We start from the raw sequence: 20,276 nt of genomic DNA, 5'->3' as shown, positions 1-20,276 counted from the left end.
GGGAGGGAGGGAGGGAGGCAGGGAGGAAGGAAGGAAGGAAGGAAGGAAGGAGGGAAGGAAGGAAGGAAGGAAGGAAGGAAGGAAGGAAGGAAGGAAGGAAGGAAGGAAGGAAAGAAGAGAATAATGGAGGGAAAGAAAGAGAGGAGAAAGGAAGAAAAGAAGGAAGAGAGGTGTAGAGGGGGAGAGGGAGGGAAGGAGGATGAGGAGAGCAAGAATAAGGGAAGAAATCAACTATTTTGGGGACACCTACTCTACACCCAATACTGTGTACACAGTGCTTTTACGTATGGTTTTTATTTAATCCTCACTACAACTCTCCACATTTAGATAAGAAAATTAATGTTCAAAGTAGTTAAGTCAACCTTCCAAATATCCTTAGAGTGAAGTAGAAACAGTATTCAATGGGAGTCTGTCAGCTCCAAAACCATTTCACCACATGCACTTTCCATCCACTTTGTACAGTTGCATTATACAGTTTTACATTAAAAAAAAAAAAAAGCTTCAGCAATTACAGAGCCTCTTCACATAATAGCCATATCCCGACTTTTTAATAACCCTTAAGATGGTGTGTTCTTATTATAGGTGAAGAAACTAAAGATCAAAGAGGTGGTTTAAAGGCACATGCTTACATATAGCTACACGGGGATCAAAGCCATGGTTTGTGACTCTCACTGGACGATCTTTCGTACCATGACATGTATTGAAATCCATTACACATGTTCATAGCACGTCCATACCCACAGAGCGCCTGCTACAGGGCCTTTCCAAGTCTGGTCCTCGCAAAAAACTCAAAAAGAAGCCAATTCATTTGCATTTCATAGATGACAACACTGGCACAGATCTCTCTATTCATAACTACTCTATAAAAACAGAAAAATGTAAAGTAAATATTGAAATTCAAAGACAGAAATAGAGAGGAGGAGGAAGAAGAGGAGGAGAGAAATTCTCAGGACATAAAGGGCAATGTTTTACTTATCATGCCACATCGTGCCTCGTTGTCAAGTTAACTAAGATAATACTTTAAGCTTTTCTCCACCACTCATAATCATCCTTTAGCTACATTCAAAAAGTTATCAAATCTCGAGGAGTCCCTATAGAACAGTAATAAACCCAGAGTTGGTGAGTCTTAGCCTAAGTCGTTTGTTAGCTCTGAGATAATTCCTTGACTTCCTTCTCCCTCATCAACCTACTGCTGCTTGCCGAGATGCTCAGGAAATATAAGGAAGAAGCAGAAAGATTGTGAGACTCTTCATTTACAAGACGTTCTTAGAAGATCTCTATGGAGTCTAACATCATCATGAAATTCTTTTAATAATTTGTTTTTAAAAGTTAAAAGCAGAACTAGGTTCATTGTGCAAATTTAGAAGATAAGACTTTTGTGCAAACACAAACCAAACAAACATTTTACTGAGACTTCATTGGGAGTTCCCATAAATTCACAGACATAAATTTAAAATCTTCACCGACACTTGCCTGGAAGTGCCCTTCCTTCCCACTTGTGCTTCTCAACTTCTTTTTAGTAAAGTCTTTCCAAGCTCCCCAGAGTTAAACATTTCCCTCTTCAGCTTCCAGAGAACTTTAGATTCCAACCATGATAACGTTTAAAGCATATTTTGTATTTATTCGTTGATGCATTTCCCACGTAGATCACAAATTTCTTCAAGTCAGGGTTCAAGTCCTTTCGCCTATATAAAATGTTTAATAAATGTCTGTTTAACGAATAGATTAACTTGAGCATTATTTTCTGTGGTGGAAAGCAGTAATGAATTCCAGAAAGAGCAGGAAGTAGCATTGGTTAAGTTGAATTTTTTAAACTGGCTACCTGAGTACCAACTGGGGATTCAGGTTCAGAGAAGCACACAACACCAATGTGAGAGTTTTGGTGACAGTAATAATAATACCTATATTTAGTGCTTGGCAAAGTCCGAACAGCTGATAAGCAGCAACATTTATTTGTTAGAACTCTATGATGTCATTATTAATGTATTATTTTAAATATTTGTATTAATATATGTATGTATTAATTTTATGTTACATAATAATTATATAATTAACATGTTAAACATTGAACATAAAATATGTTCTTCATATTATCATTCCCATTTCACAGATGGGGAAACTGAGGTACAGAGACGTTAATTTAAATACTTTTCCACAACATCCTAGCATATCTAGGACATGGTGCCACCTGCCTTGATAAAGGTTAAGTTTTCAGACTATGAAGCTAACTCAGGTAGGCCTCACACTGTCCTGTCAGGGACTAGCACGTGGGAAAGCACCTTCCAGTGCCTGACGTGTATGTACCTCTTCTGGAAACAAGAGAGCAGCGGTCCAGTATATCGACAAGTTCCTCCTTGTATGAGCTGGCAGGATTCTTTAGTGGTTGCTTTTCTTTACATATGGATTTAAAACCAAAATGCTGTCTGGAGACCACAAATTATGCAGAGTGTTGAGTACCCAGTGTCTGTTCCATCCAGAGGTGAGGTGTGGGCAATGCAGCACTGAGGAGAGGTGAGAACACCTGTGCTCCATCCCAGCAGTCTGACCTTAGCCTGCTGATGACGTCAAGCCTGCCTGCCCTCACTCCTCCCAGGCCACGGACTTGACCTGTTTGTTTCTACTCCGACATTTGGATGGAGGGTTGAAATTGAATTTCATTATACAATTGTATTTCTGATATAGGAGGACAGTATCCCATCATTTGTTTGTTCATTCATTCATTCGTTCATTCATACTTTCACTCTTTCAGTGTTCTATGCCCATACAGTTAGTGAAGAGTGTTCATTCGTCACCGATTAAGAACATTAACACGTCCATATTCTGTCCCCATTCAGTTGATTAAGCACATTCATTATTGTTGATTAAGAGCATTTGTTCATTTTGGTAAAAAGCATTTCTCAGTATTCTGCCTCCATACAACTGGTTAAAAGCACAGGGCTTGACTATTAGACACTTTCTCATTATAAATACACAATTTCCTAGTTGTCTTACCTTGAACAAATTTATTTCTGTCTGTCTCTAAAACTCATTGTCTCACTGTAAAACCAAGTAAAATAAGACTTTTTCATAAGATGGTTCAACAACTAAAGGAGATGATATAAATAAAGCTCTTAACACGGCAACCTAGGTAGTGCTCAATAAAGTGTAGCTGGGAATATTAATTTTATTATCTACTTTCGTAAGAATGAAAACAGTAAAGACACTCTATAAAAAAAAATAAATAAAAGATAAATTGAGACATAATGCCTAACTATAAGTCATCTACGTCACCAGAAGCCTAGTGGTTTTCAAGACTGGAAAAAAACTGGATAGGAGATTAACTAATTAGAGACCATAAATATTAACCCAGCTTGCAAGTATTTGACAACAAAATACAAGATAACAGAAAAATAGAAATAAAATATTTTTACATATAAAGAGATAAACATACAAATGGCAACATTGAAAATGTTAATAAAGACTATTTTTTAAATTGGTTGATAATGGTAAAAACACAAAATATACATTAAATGTGATAACTCACTTGATTATGAAAGAACACATTCTTCATTAAAAATAAGTCATGTGTGTTATCTGTCCACTGATGTGCAATGTCATTTAAGACATTCCATCATTCTCTGCTTGAGCACTCTTCTGTAATCTGATGAGGTGTCCAGGGAAGAGACAATGATAGCCAAGGCATTAAAATGTAATCAAGATATGCAAATTCATATCTAAATGTGATTTGCTAGGAAAAGAAATTAATCTAGGCATGGTCAAATAAACAATGTGTAATATGGATAATTAATCACCAAATTAGCAGCTGCAGTCCCTTGAGGAAATTATGCAAATCGAAAAGGCCCCCATCTACTGACACAATTAGACCTCGTAATGGCAAACTCTCAACAAAATAGCCCTGGGGAACATCGCAAAACAAATAGCCCAATCAACCTGAGTGTCCCAAACTCCAATGGAACATTCAATATTATTTAATATTGTTTCTTCCCAGTTTAAGCTTATCGGGAAAGACTCCATCCTATTTTGCTGGAAAATATTCTAAGATTTCACACTATGGATGGCTCATTATGTGGTGCCCTCAAAGTTTAGCTTGCCTCTCTCCATCAAATATCTTATTAATGAAATCTGAAATCATGCAAATGAGAAGCCTTCATGAATGAGGAAAGGCCAATTATGTATCTCCTGTCAGTAATAGCAAAATCAAGGGAATATTGATGCACCATGAAAATGTGTGCCCTCTGTGGCGTGATGTCATCCATTTATTATATCAGCAGCAAAGAAAGGATCTCTACACTTTCCAGATAATAAATATTGTTATCTCAAGTAAGAGTATTTTACTTGATCTCCAAGAGTGCCGTCCCATGCCTGTCCCGAAAACATATAGCAAAGTAATTCTACCTTTGTTCCTTCTACTCCACCTACACAAAAACAGGTGGCAAAGTTATTCCTACAGAATTCTCTTTGAGATTGGGCTTAACAGAATCCATGAGACTCTACTGTTAAATCCCCCACCACCACACCCACCAATATGACTACCTTTAGAGAAATACCAAAGCTTTCCGAAAAGAAATAAAAGATGCCTCACCCCCAGAAAAGGGTTTATTAGGTACTTTCTTATTACAATTTTTCTGCTTAAAAGACTAGTCACAGAGAAGGAATCGTATTAGTGCTATGGTTGCTGATGGTTAATATTGCTTGGCAATATGTTTAGTGCTGCCACTTACCTCATTTACTCCTCCAACCACCCTAACATGTCCAAGGTCAAAAACCTAAGAATTAGCAAACCTTGGATGCAGATTCTTGGTCTCCTGACTCTGCAGGTGGCATGCTAAATGCCACGCTCACTGCTATGTCAAATGATACAACCAAGGTCCCGCAGTCAGGAAATAGCTAAGTTGGGAATAAAATGCAGCTGTCCTGTCCACTCTGCTCAGCTTGTCCATGTTCAGAAAACCGTACCTGATGTGACAGCAGATGCCACTTATGCTGCTCATGTCTGGTTCCTCAGGCTGTGTAGAGGACAGGATTGAGCCTCCTGGAAGGTAATGAAGGCCCTGACCCTGAAAAGAGGGAATTATAGCTGTGACTTATACTTTTGCCTGTTTAACCCTCATTTCTCTTTTATATTTCCAAATTTAAGAGTCCAGTAAAAGCCAGACGGGGGCTGGCATCATCTTCCCTGTAAGAGAGTTATGTAAGAAGCCATAGATAAGCATCATAAACTACAGTAATGACATACCCCCTACTCTCATTAGCAAATGTAAAAGCCTGCATTTCGAATCACAGTCTCCTAGTATTTTGAACGGTGGAAGTATGATTAGAAGTCATCTCATCTAGTGGTGTTCAAACAATGCTCTGTAGAGTGTGAGGGATTCTGAAATGTGCCACAGGGGCCATGGTGGGGATGAGTGGGAGAGAGAGGGCAGAAGTCGGGCCCCCCATCAAGCTTCAACCAAAGCAAGTCCACATCTTTCTCTCTTATAGATTGGATAAATACGTGTGATATCCTTTGAAGAAAAGGCTTCATGGCTCTTTATACTAATAAAGTATTTTATTAATGTCCTCCTTGTCCAATGTTCTCTAGTTATGTGAGAATCATCCGATGTAAGTGAACTCCCCAAGGCCACACCTGAGTGACCGGTGTCCCAGCACTGTCAGTGCCTACTGCCATCTTGGTATTAAATCTTGTATATGATCCAGCAGTGTCTGTGACTCTCTCTACAAATTCCTTCCCTGGTCAGCATTATTACTCTTTTCCTAATTTTCATCTTTAAGAGTTTTAAGAGTCAGTTGGGGTCAAATACTGATTTGACAAGTGAATCTGATGACCAAGTTCTTCCTTTCATAGTCAAGAATTTGTATAGAGAGAAACAGCCTTGTCTTTTCTAGCTCTGTACCTTTATAACAGCATGATCCATTGACTTAGCACACCCCCAATTCCTAGCCCCCTACCACTTTTCCATAATGACCCAGGATTTTCCTGCTTGTCTGAACCATTCTAGCCTGACCACTGGCTCCACTGCCCATGTGTGATCTCACTCTAGTCCTTTGGATCTCATCTATATACCTGATTTCTCCTTCTGAATCTTAGTTCTACTCAAGAACGTTGGCTAAGAATATGAGAATCTTAGTTGTACCTCTTACCAACTGTATAACCTTGATTAGCATTGTTGGAAATAAATTAGATTAGATTATTTGTAATCATAAATCCACTGCTAAAATACTAGTTATTTAAACTCTTTGGATCCTGATTTTATAGTTGATACAATTAGGATAATAATATCTGCTTCACCTTCCTTTAGAGTTGCTACAGATATAACATGAGCTGATATATATGTATGTTCTTTGTAAACTGTATTCTATACCAAAGAAATATATCATGATTTCTAAACCTGGTCTCAGTTACAGCATCCCTATGTGATAATATAAAACTGTAAGAAACACCTTGCCTTATTCAAATGTTTCTTTTAAGTTTTCCTAAACTGCATAACCTTGAATTTTCTATATACTCAGATACGAAATCCTTGGACTTTATGACATTTCTTTGATGAGGGAGAAGAAAATAACACAAGAAATCCTACCTAAGGAAGGAGTCAGAAACATCAAAGCAGGTAAGTATAATATGAGAAGAAGTGCTCATACCCCAAACATGTTGACTGAAAATTTGTATTATCACAAAGTAGGGACATCAACCACGTTCTTTCAGAACAAAGTCTAAGGGTAAGGTTCTAAGTCAAGAAAAAACAAGCTGAGCAGGAAAACTAGAAAACTAAACTGGAGATTTGATTGTGTCTAATCTCAAATTAATTTTAAATATTGTTTTGCGTCAGACTCCATACACACAAACATATATATCAACACACACGCATACCCTGTACACTCTCCCACATGCCAAATAAATCATTATCATAAAGTGTATAACCCTGGTTTTGCTATCTGAAAGATATGACATGAGTAAGAACCAAGCAGCTTACTTAATACCGCCTGTTGGACACATTCTTTTGGAATAAGTTGTGACGAAGAGAACCTCATTAATTGGGTCAAGCCATGTCCTTGATTCCAAGAAAACTTAGTACAAAAATGTCAACGCAGAGTATGTTTGCTGTTTTAGCCACATGATGACAAACATAAATTTAATTTTTTCCATTAGCTGATTAAAGCTATTATTATTATTTTAATATCAAGCAAGGAGATCCAAACTAGAAGGTAATTGCTGCAGTCAAGCTAGGGGAGACTGGAAAAGTAAAGAAAGACCTAGAAAACCACTTGAGTAATTGATAGTAAACTCCTCTCTTTAATTTTTGTTATTTTAGCAGCAGTTCCTTTGTCCTCATGCTTCCTAATTGTTCTCCTTTCTTTCTTCCTTTCTTCTGGGGTTTCCACCAATTCTCTATCAACTGTGGTTTTTCAGCAAAGTTCACTATTATTATTATTATTGTTGTTGTTGTTATTATTAGGTTGGTGCAAAAGTAATTGCAGTTTTTGCAATTATTTTTAACTTTTAAACTACAATTAGTTTTACACCAATCTAATATTATTTAGTTGTATATTATTTGGGAGAAAGATAAACAAGAAAATTTCAAGCATATCTGGTGTTTGGCTTAGACTTGGAAATAGCACAAGACTCATGGAAAGAAGCCACTTTAAGGATAGAAGTACACATGTTTTCTACATTTCTACATACAGAAGTATGATGGATGTTTTGCATGGGAAGGTGACATAGCAGCATCATACTTTGTGGGTAAACGATGGAATAAGTCCACGTAGTACAAGTTTTTGTTTGTTTGTTTAATTCCAAAATGTGTTTTTATGGAAAAGGAATATTGGTAAAGAGGCTTGACTAGGCCTCCAAAATGACTACATGATGGCTGAGTCTACTGTGGACTTTTAGCTTGCTTAATAAATAGCTTAGATGGCTTCTTAATTAATACAGACTCTATTGCAAAAATGCCTGAGAATCCCTAAAGAAACAGCCAATGTGTACAGGTCATCAGTGTAGGGGGCAAAAGTCATAGGGGAGTCATCTAGAACTGAGGCATAAAAACAACAGCCTTTTTTATTTTCTCTCTTTTTTTTTTTTTTTTCATTTAGGCGAAGAACATAGGATAAATCCCCAAATAAAAAACTTCCTCATATGGTCAAAAAGCACAAGCATCTGTTTGGTTTTCTAGCTTTGGTACAACTTATTTTCCTACCTTCTTTTCACTTTTCAAATGTCAGCTATCATATTGGAGATGTTTAGGGCTTGCCAAATATTGCTAGTGTTCCTCTCTATCCCCTGCCAACCTTTCAAGATGGAGAGTTTGAAATACCCTACAAGGTAATGAACCATGACCTGCTGACGTGCTTGCTGAAGCCAAAGAGAATACAGAAAAAGTAGCGGAAGAAGGCAATAATAAATCCTAGCTACAACTATGTGACCAGTTACAGAAACAAGGACTATAATTGTCAAGAATATTTTCTCCTTGTTTTGTCATAAATATGTTTGTGTGTGTATACAACTTTAAAAATATATATATTTTTTAATTTTATTCCCTTTTTAGTTCCTTGTCATGCAACATAAGATGTTGATTGATTTTATATCATAGTATTTAATTTACAGGATATGAAGGAGAAAGGTAAACATCACTCAAGGACTTTACCTCCTCTTTTGAGGAAACAGTTAGTGCATTTTTGGTTGTATCATGTTAGGTGGAATGATGAGCTTGGTATTGTCTTTATTTGACAGTTAAGTATGTGTAAAGGAGACATGTATGGATGTCCAATTGACAAGGGGTAAACTTACGATGGTTAATTTTATGTGTCAACTTGACTGGGCCACAGATATTTGGTCAAATATCATTCTGGGTATTTCTGTAAGGGTGTTTTAGATGAGTTTAACACTTAAGTTGGTAGGTTGACTGAGTTCAACAGATTTTTCTCCCTAATGTAGGTGGACCTCATCCAAACAGTTAAGTAGAGGAAAAAGGGTGACTTTCCCCAGAGTAAGAGAGAATTCTTCCTGCCTGACTGCCTTCAAACTGGAACGCTGCTTTTTTTTGTACTTTGTTTGTTTGTTTGTTTGTTTGTTTGTTTGTTTTTGAACTGGAATTGGCTCTCTTGGACTCCAGCTTGCTGATTTAGTTTGCAGATTTGGGTACTACCTCAGCTCCATAATCATATAAGCCAATTCCTCATAATAAATCTCGATAGATGATAGATAGATAGATAGATAGATAGATAGATAGATAGATAGATAGATGATAGATAGCTGTCTATCAATCAGTCTATCTATATCATATTGATTCTGTTTCTCTGGAGAACCTTGATTAGTATAGATTTTGAAAGAGAAGTAAGGCACCTCCTACATCCCTTTTCCCTTCTGCTGTAGTGAACATAGAAATCATGGCCTTCCTGTGGCATGACTCAACATGGAGGACACCTGACCTTTATCAGACTTCACCTAAGTAAGGAACAAACCTTATGTCACATCACTGAGAGAGGTGACACCAAGTATCCTAATACAATATTTTGAGATCTAGGCTTTATTCTATGTCCAAGGAAATGAGATTAAATTAAGATAGGCTAAGATGTACAACCCCAAAATCAGATCCTATCATCTGATGGGTACAAATAACTATACAATGAAATCAATGAACTAACACTCCTATCATTGTTCTCACTTATAAGTTGCAGAACCACTAGGCTCTTTATGATTCCTACAGGCATTCTAGGATATCCACAAGGAATGCTACAAGTGTATTTGCAACCCAAATTATCACTATAATGCATGTGTGGTACCCATCATGTTCTGCTTCTGCTCTGGATCTCCCTTTTGAAGAATGATGCCCAACAAGTTGCTTGAACAGCCTGTTCATTTATGCTATCCCTGATAACACCATGTGTAACAAGAGGGCTGCCTCTCATTGTTATCAAAAACACATTTTTGGTTTTTCAGCAGAGGTCGGGACAACTCACATCTCCAAATGTTTGCTAATTTTTGTCATTTGGATACCAACACAAAATGTGCTATATAAAAATTTTTGACCTCTTATCAAAATAGGTTCTTTAACACTAACTGATGAAAAACAATAATAAAAGCAAAGAGTTTGAAGGAAAAGAAATTATACCATTCCCCTCTATTCATTTCCCTCTCTATTCCAACAAAACTACTTCAATTTTCTTGACCTACAAAATAAATCCCACATATATTTCAATGAATGCGCACATATAATGATGTATGGTACAAGTAAATACAAGAAAGAAAATAACTATTAAAAATTATCTTTTAGTGATGTTAGAAACATGGAACTATGAGAGGGCACCTTGATCTCTCCCCTGAATTTACAACAAGTTAAACAGCTATAATTCAACACAAAAACATCTCTGAGAGATCTGCACATCAAAACATCTAAAGGTGAGCAAATCAGGGCAAACAGTGGAGACGGGAAGGAAGAAGAGCAGATATGGATACCACGGACACAGCCCAGGAGATCACTGTGGGTCTCGGGAGAGGGGAGGACTTGGGCTGCAGGAGCACTCTCTATGGGCCTGAACGTTCCTGCCTGAGTGATCATTGTATAAGATAGTTGAACCCGGTGATCAGGGCAGAGACCTCGGGCCAGAGACCCAATATAGGAGAGTGACAGCTGTGTTCTAGCAGCCACCATTGCCAGGCAGAAAACAAAGCCACAGAGCTGGCCGCCTCCCCCGAACCTCCCAGAGCTCATCTTCCCACACCCTCCCACAGGTAGCAGCAGGCACCAGAAGAAACTGTAGTAGTGAGTGTCAGGTTAAAGAGCAGAATATCTATAACCTTGAGAACTGGACAGACAGTTCCTGAGTGGCAGACACACACTGCAGCCAATCCCAATGACAAGAGTGGAGATACAGAGGCAAGACTGGTGAAGTCTGGCAGTAGCCATTACTGGGAGGAGAACAAAGCCATAAATACACCAGCCACCTCTCTCAGCCCACCTTGCCACCACCTTTCATGGCTGATACAAAAGAGGGCACTGGGACACTTCAAGCAGTGCAGCACGACATCGGGCTGCAATGGCAGCACTGGGATTTCAGGGGCTCAGAGCTCCATTGCTCACCACACTCTTCCAAACTCTTCCCTGAGAACAAACTGACCTGGTCAAAGAAGAGAAGCCTATCTTTCCAAGGAATGTAAGGGATCTCCCACTACCCAGCAGAGATCTGAAAACCCAGCCAGAGGAGTGCAAAAGAAAATAAAACACTCCAGTGCTACCAACTGAAAAACAAAAGAAAGACCGCTTCTTAACACACTGCTGTGGAATTCATTCCTGTAGATGCTTAAGAAGATAAATAATCCATCAATTACCAAGAACAACCAAGGTAACAAGGCAGCTCAGAAAGAAAATAAAAAATCTCCAGATAATAAACTTAAAGACATGGAAATATGTGACTTAAATGACAGAGAATTCAAGACTGAAGTTCTGAAAAAACTCAATGAGATGCAAGAAAATACAGATAGACAATTTAATGAACTCAGAAATAAAATCAAAGAAGAAAATGAATATTTTACCAAAGAGATTGAAATTTTAAAAAGGAAACAAATCAAAATTCTGGAGCTGAAGAACTCAATAAAAGCAGTCAAGAATGAAATAGCCAGCTTAGGAAATAGAGCTGATCAGACAGAGGAAAGAATTAATGATATTGAAGATAGAAATCTGGAAATGATGCAGATGGAAGAAGAGAGAGACATGAGAGTTAAGAGAAATAAAAGAACTCTACAAGAACTAGCTGACTCAATCAGAAAGAACAATAAAAGAATAATGGGCGTACAAGAAGAAGAAGAGAGGAAGAGGGAACAGAGAGTCTATTCAAACAAATAGTTGACAAGAACTTCCCAAACCTATGAAAAGAACTGGATCGCTGAATCCAAGAAACAAATGAACACCTAGTTATCTCAATTCAACAAAGCCTACTCCAAAGCACATTATATTAAAATTGTCAAAAATTAATGACAAAGAAAGAATCTTCAAGGCAGCCAAGGAAAAGAATATGGTAATCTATAAAGGAAAGCCCATTATACTATCATCACATTTTTCAGCATAAAATCTACAATCTAGGAGGAAGTAGAATCAAATATTCAAACTGTTAAAAGAGATAATTATCAGCCAAGCATCAGATATCCAGCAAAGTTATCCTCTAGATAAGAAGAAGAAATAAAGTCCTTACCAGACGATCAGAAGCTGAGGTAATTTTCCTCCACAAGGCCTTCATAACAGGAAATACTGAAGAATGTTATTATACCTGAAACAAAGAGACAAAAGGATACAAAACTCTGAGTCAGGGATACAAAGACAAAGAAACAATGGAGATATGGAAATACCAGAAAACAAAAGATAAATTGGCTATAGGAAATCTTCATATATCAATAATCACCCTAAATGTAAATTGACTGAACTCCAAAAAAGACACACAGTAACAGACTGAATCAAAAGACAAACCCAACCATATGCTGCCCTCAAGAGACACATCTCATTACAAAGACAAACCCAGGCTCAAAGTGAAACAGTGGAAAACAATACTCCAAATAAATGGCATTCAGACAAAAGCAAGAGTAGCCATACATACATCTGTTGAAAGAGACTTCAAAATACTAAAGATAACAGAGACAAAGATGGACATTTCATAATGATAAAGGGGAAAATACATCAAGAAGACATAACACTGATCAATATGTATGCTCCCAGTCAGAGAGCACAAAAACATATAGAGCAACCACTGACAGAACTAAACGGAGAAACTGACAAAACACAATTATACAAGGGGACCTAAATACTCCATTGACAGCTATGAACAGATCATACAAGACAAGAAAATCAGTTAGGAAATAACAGCCTTAAATGACACAGTAGACCAATGGATGTAATTGACATTTACAGAGCCTTTTATCCCAGAACACTTAATTATACATTCTCTACTGCACATGGACCATTCTCAAGTATAGATCATATGTTGGAACACAAAACTAGCCTCAGCAAATTTAAGAAGATTAAAATCATACCAAGCATATTTTCTGACCTCAATTCTTTGAAATTGGAGATCAACTACAAAAAGAAAGCAGCAAAACGAACAAATATGTGGAGATTAGACAACAGGCTACTAAAGAACAATTGGGTCAAACAAAAAATAAAAGGAGAGAACAAATGATACATAGAAACAAATGTGAATGAAAATACATCAAATAAAAATTATTGGAATGCAGTGATAGAAATATTAAGAGGCAAATATATATTACAAGCCTATCTTGAGTAACAAGAAAAATTCAAAATAAACAACCTAACATTACATCTTAAAAAACTAGAAAAAGAAGAACAAGTGAAACCCAAAGTCAGAAGGAAAAAGGAAATAATAAAAATTAGAGTAGAATTAAATGCAATAGAGAAAAGACAAAAGAAAAAATTAATGCAACAAAGGGTTGGTTCTTTGAAAAGATTGATAAAATTGACAAACCCTGGCTAGAAAAATCAGGAAAAAAGAGAAAGACATAAATAAACAAAATCAGAAATGAAAGAGGAGATGATACAACAGATACCACAGAAACACAAAGGATCATGAGACTACCATAAACGGCTATATGCTACCACATTCAATTATCTAGAAGACACGGACAAGTACTTAGAAATATATAACCTTCCTAGACTGAACATGAAGAATTGGAAAATCTAAATAGACTGATCAACAGTAAGGGAATTGAAACAATCATCCAAAACTTCCTCAAAACAAAAGGACCAGATGGCTTCGCTAGTGAATTTTACCAAACATTCAAAGACGATTTGATACCTGTCCTCTTCAAACTCTTCCAAAAAATTGAAGAAGAGGCAATACTTCCTAAATCATTTTATGAGGCCAACATTACCCTTATACCAAAATCTGGTTAGGATAACACAAGAAAAGAAAACTACAGACCAATATCTCTGATGAATACAGACACAAAAATCCTAAACAAAATACTAGCAAATGGAATACAATACATTAAAAGGGTTTTACATCACAATCAAGTGAGGTTGATTCCAGGGTTATAAGGATGATTCAATATATGCAAATCAATCAGTGTGATACACCACATAAACAAAATAAAAGATAAAAATCATATGATCACATCAATAGATGCAGAAAAAGCATTTCACAAGACACCATCCATTTATGATTAAAGCACTTAATTATTATTTTTTGCCGATGACATGATTCTTTATGTAGAACACCCTAAAAACTCTACCAAAAAACTATTAGAAACAATAAGCAAGTTGCAGGATACAAAATCAATGTATAAAAATCCATTGAGCTCCTATACACTGACAATGAAGTTTCAAAAAAAAAGAAAGAAAAAGAAAAAATTCCTTTTGCAATTGCAACAAAAAGAATAAAATATGTAGGAATAAACTAAACAAAGGATGTGAAAGACCTATACACCGAAAACTATAAGACAGTATTAAAAGAATTTGAAGACACAAAGAGATGGAAAGATATTCTATATTCTTGGATTGGAAGACTCAACATAGTTAAAATGGCCATATTACCCAAAGCACTATACAATCAAAAGTAATCCCATCAAAATTCTAATGGCATGTTTCAAAGAAATAGAACAAAATCAGATTTTTATGGAATCACTCAAGACTCTGAATAGCCAAAGCAATCCTATGAAAAAGAACAAGGCCAGAGGTCTCACACTACCTGACTTCACCTTGTACTACAGAGCAACAATAATCAAAACAGCATGGTACTGGCAGACAAACAGATACACAGACCAATGGAATAGAATTGAGAACCCAGAAGTAAACCAACATATGAGGCATGATCAAACAATACGGTGATATTTAAATAAAATGAAAAAATTATTACAGTAAAAGACACATTACCATTAATCGCCTTCGAAATACTTCCCCTCACTTCCAAAACACTTATTCCATCGTTCTTGCCACTTTCTGAAGTAGTTCTGAAACTTCTCTTTTGTGAGTGTCTTTAGTTGTGCTGTCCTGGCTGCTTCGATGTCCTCAATCATTTGACTTTGGGGAAGAACCAGAAGTCACACCGTGCCAGATCCAGTGAATAAGGTGGAAGAAGACACATGCTAATGTTTTCATTTGACAGAAATTGTCATACCAGAAGCAACGTGTGACACAGAGCACTGTCATGATGGAGGATGATTTACGACACACTTTAAAACTCACCTTTTCTCAACCGTGGCTCACACCTGACTGACTGCACCAAACAAGCTGAAACTTGTCACACACTGTTACTAAAGTTCAACATGCCGCTTCCCATATTGAAGATCCCTGCCTTTCTGTTGGATGGCACTCGCCAGCAGCATTCACCTTATTTTGTGATCACAATGGAAAGACTCCCTGACACACATTGTTCTGGTATTGCAATTTGTGTCAAATAAAAACATTATGGTGTGTCCTCATCCACCTTATTCACCAGATCTGGCACCTTGTGACTTCTGGGTCTTCCCCAAAGTCAAAATGACAATGAAATGTAAATGTTTTGAATTGATTTAGGACATCAAGGCAGCCATGACAGTGCAACTAAAGACATTCATGAAAGAGGACTTCCAAAACGGCTTCAGAAAGTGGCAAGAATGATGGGGTGAGTGTGTTTGAAGTGAGGGGGAATATTTTAAGGGGGATCAAAGACAATGCGTCTTTTACTGTAATTTTTTTTAAATTTAAACATTCACCTTATTTTCTGATCATACCATGGCCAGATAACTTTTGACAAAGGAGCCAAAAACATGGACAAAAAAAAAAAAAAACCCACACCAAAAACCTCTTCAATAATTGATGCTGAGAACATTCGAAAGTCACATTCAAATAATGAAACTAGAATGCTGTCATCATACACCAAAATGAATTCAAAATGGATCAAAGACCTAAATATAAGACTTGAAACAATAAATTCCATTGAAGAAAGCACAGGTACTAAACTGTGAATTTTGGGTTTAGAGAGGATTTTATGAATTTGACCTCAAAAGCAAGGGAAGTTAAAGCTAAAATAAATGAATGGGACTATATCAAATAAGAAGGTTCTGCACAGCAAAAATAGCCACCAACCAAACAAAGAGGCAACCAATCAAAGGGGAGAAGATACTATCAAACACACATTTGATAAGGGACTAATATCCAAAATATATGAAAAACTCATACAACTCAACAACAACAAAAATAAACAATCCAATTTAAAAATGGTCAGAGAACCTGAACAGACACTTCTCCCAAGAAGACATACAAATGGCCAACAAATATATAAAAAGATGCTCAGCTTCACTAGCTGTTAGGGAAATGCAAATCTAAACCACTATGAGACACCACCTCACATCTGTTAGAATGGCTACTGTCAACAAGAGAAGTAACAAGTGCTGGAGAGGATGTGGAAAAAACAAATCTTCATATACTGCTGGTGGGAATGTAAACTGATACAGCCACTATGGAAAACATTATAGAGGTTTCTCAAAAAATTTAAGAACAGAATTACCATATGACCCAGCAATCCCATGTCTCAGTATCTACTCAAAAAATCTGAAAACATTTGTCCCTAAAGATAAATGTACCCCTATGTTCATTGAAGCATTATTCACAGTGACCAAGACATGGAAACAATTGACATATACATCAATAGTTGATTGGACAAGGAAAATGTGGTACATATATACAATGGAATACTACTCTGACATAAGAAAAGAAGAAATATTGCCCTTTATGAAAACATAGATGGATCTTGAGATTATCACACTAAGTGAAGTAAGTCAGACGGAAAAAGTTGAGAACTGTATGACTCCACTCACATGTGGGATATAAAACTGAAAGCAACAAAAGAACAAGACAAAAAAAGTCATGGAACCCATAGACACAGACAACAGTTTAGTGGTTACCAGAGGGTAAAGGGGGAGGGGCAGTGATAGAAGAGGGTAAATGGGGTCAAATATATGGCGATGGAAGAATTGACTTTGGGTAGTGAACACAATGCAATATATATATGATGCATTATAGAATTGCACACTTGAAACCTATATAATTTTACTAACAAATGTCACCCCAATAAATTTAATTAAAAACATTTTAAAAGAGAAAAACAATTATTTTACAATGTTAAAAAGTAAAGCTATTTTTTAAATTCATATGATTGCAAAAACTCATAATTATTTTCCCCAATTACTCTAAATTTTATCTTCTTCATGCCTGAGTATCATCATGCACTTCTCACCTTTTCTATCATTGTTCTATAACATATAAAAGATGTACATTTTCACCTAGTCATGTAAATAAACTAAGCTACTGAAGCATTAAAATAAATGCAAATTACAAAAAGCATCAAAAGAACCGGTGATATTTAATAGCTCCAAACATCAGAAGACAACACAACTTGAATTATATCCTGCAATAGTTATTTATAATGGTTCAGATCAGAGTAGTTCCAAAAGAAAGACAAAATCTCAACAGAGGTAAGTGATTCTATATGCATCCTATAGTAAATGTTTCCATGATACGATTATAATGATTGCATTTTCATCTAATTGTTATTGAAAAGATATCATCCAGCACTCAGAAGCATTGAATTACTTGAAAGTAAATCTCTTCAAAAAAATATTCTAATTAAGATAAACTTGCTATATTTTTTCTCAAATTTCTGAATGATGCCATTGTACACTGATATACAGAGGCTGCCAAAAAAATGTACACACATTTTAAGAAAGGAAAAAATCTATTAAAATTACAGTATTTAATATATACCGATAACAAAAGATGAATACAAGTCAGGTGTATACATTTTTTTGGCACCCCCGGTTCATACCTTTTATTTTCCAAAACACATATTTATGTAAAAAACTACATTAATCCTTATTAGTTGCTATGAATATGAAACTCAGACTTAGAATATTGATGTTTTGTTTTATTTTCTTAAAATGTGTTCCTGGGCCCAGTTCCAACTCGTATGTGAAGGCATCTCCGCACCAACAAGCTATTCTGAGACACCATCAGGGAGTTCAAAAATTCCGCTCAGTTCTGACAGATCTACATGGAGATGGCATCAGATTCCATAAGTAATGTGCTCAGTCCCCTAAGACCACCCTCCCCTTCAGATGCCAATCACAAGCCCAGGCTGTTACCTGCGGCTCTGACCAGTCCACTATACATTAGAGGTTCCAATGACCCCTCCAACTCAGGATGCCAATCACAAGCCCAGATCATTACCTGCACTTCTGACTGACTGGCTATAAATCAGAGGTTTCCAAGACCACCACCTCATGTGCTTTACAGAAATCAGGAAACCTGTTTACTCACTAGGTTACTTATTTATTATAAAAGAATATGACTCAGGAACAGCCAGATGGAATAAATTGATAGGACAAGGTGGGGGGAAGGGCCAGGAGCTTCCATGCCTTCTTCTGGGAGGCCAATGTATCTAAATCTCCACATGTTTACCTATCTGGAAGCTCTCTAAACCCAATCCTTTTGGATTTTTATGGAGGCTTCAGTTGCATAGGCATGATTGATTAACTCACTGACCATTGGTGATTGATTAAACCTCCAGCCCTCTCCCCTCCCAGGAGTTTAGGGTGAGACTGAAAGTTCCAACTCTCTAATCACATGGTTCCCCTGGCAACCAACCTCCATCCCTAGGTGGGATCCAAAAGTCACCTCATTAACATAACAAAATACGTTTTGTATTACTTTCTACATTTAGGAAATTCTGGGGGATTTGTGAGCTATTAGCCAGGATTGGACTAAGAGGAAATGTATATGAGAAATATCTTTTGATTATCTGAGTGACCAAATATATATTTTTCTTACAAATCACAATATCACAGTACTACTTCGCAGTTAACACATAATAGTGTACCAGAGGGTACAGCAATGTGGAGATAAACATTTCTCAAATGTGTGTCCTTCTCAAAGGATTTACCAGATGATTTAAAGCACAAAGAGCATTTTTTTTATTGGTTTTCTCTCATTTACTCTCAAAAAGCATCAAGAACCAGCACCTGCAGAAAGAGATCGGAAATGATAGACTATCTAGAAGTTAACAGGAAAGTACACAGTGACAAGACAAGAATAATTTATTTTTAATGGTGGTTGCTTAAATAGTTGTGATTTCTTTAGATGACCTCTCCATGCTATAATGTTGTCATCCTTCCAGCTCCTATCTGTTGCTTCTCAGGAGAGATGTGGGCATGAGGGCTGATGGCTGTGTTTAGATTTGACTATGCATTAATGTTGGCATCTGATAGCCTAAGAAAATCTTGTTCTGACTGGCTACAGTCACCTCCAAGATTCTGTAAGTCAGCAGTTGTTTCACTGAAGTACATCTTGAGTATTCAGATTTCTTTTTTGTTCTTATATGTGCTTTTGTGGAAGTTCTTTCCCTTTTAGAAACTAAAAGTTTTCAGAGTAGGCTTTCAGGTCACATTAAAAATATATTACTTATAATTATTTTCACTTGATTTTGCTTGTGTTTTCCTCCTTGCACTCACCAACACTTAGGACAACCTAGAGATCATTTCTATTTATGCTCTAAACTGATGATCTTGATTTTTATTCTGAGCTGTACTGAAAGGAATGATTATCTCCACTGGGAAAACTAGCTACTGTTTTGGGGTAAGCCATTCTATGGTTTCACTTAAAATAACTGCAGTATGATTTGCTCATGATGTGTTAAAATTTTCATGGCAGCAGAGTTTAGTATCTTTAAAAGTGAATGGCAGTTGTTTAAGCATGTTATGGAAAAGTTGATGACCATTTTTCAGAAGCAGAAAGTAAAAGCAGAAATTAACAAAATGGGTAAATACCTGGAACTTAGATTTTTCTTAAATATGCCCCAAGAAAGGAGAATTGACACACTAATTTCTTTTTCTCCATACACCTTAACAGAAAATGACACAGAGATATTTGTTTTTGTTTCCCTTATCAAATGAAAATATCATGTCCTTTGGTAGTCAGTTGAAGGCTTAGTGGGAGAACTATGATGATAAAAATGCTTACTACTTTTAACTCAATTCGGGGTTGAGTGTCTATATAAAAGTCTGCCCAAAGTAGATATGCATTAATCTTTCCAATACCATCTAGCTCCTAAGCACAACTCTGAAAGATTTATAAACTTAAAGAGTAGAAGTCAGGATATGGAAATTAATTTTGTGAGAATATCGGAAGTTTGATTCTTTATACATATATATACATATATGCTCACATTTATGTATACACATATATGCATATACCATATACATATATATATGGTTGAGAGTAAAGCAAATGCACTCTCTGCCTACC

At 36.5% G+C, this 20,276-nt stretch overlaps 1 long non-coding RNA gene across 2 annotated transcripts in view; it reads right to left on the bottom strand.

Annotated features, from left to right (window-relative positions):
• Positions 1-582: 582 nt before the first annotated feature.
• Positions 583-20,276, bottom strand: part of LOC141568512 (uncharacterized) — a 56,629-nt gene continuing 36,935 nt past the window's right edge. Inside the window, exons 3-6 of one of the 2 annotated variants that reach the window (XR_012491669.1) lie at positions 12,184-12,258; positions 4,957-5,057; positions 3,524-3,640; positions 583-1,685 (exon numbers count right to left, since the gene is read on the bottom strand). This is a non-coding gene — a long non-coding RNA (uncharacterized LOC141568512). Of the gene's footprint in view, positions 3,641-4,956; positions 5,058-12,183; positions 12,259-20,276 lie in introns of both variants that reach the window. The other variant, XR_012491666.1, reaches the window with a different exon arrangement.

Source organism: Rhinolophus sinicus, linkage group LG02 (assembly GCF_036562045.2).
Source record: "Rhinolophus sinicus isolate RSC01 linkage group LG02, ASM3656204v1, whole genome shotgun sequence".
Classification (NCBI taxonomy): Eukaryota; Metazoa; Chordata; class Mammalia; order Chiroptera; family Rhinolophidae; genus Rhinolophus; species Rhinolophus sinicus.
This window is presented reverse-complemented; position numbering and strand designations above follow the sequence as displayed.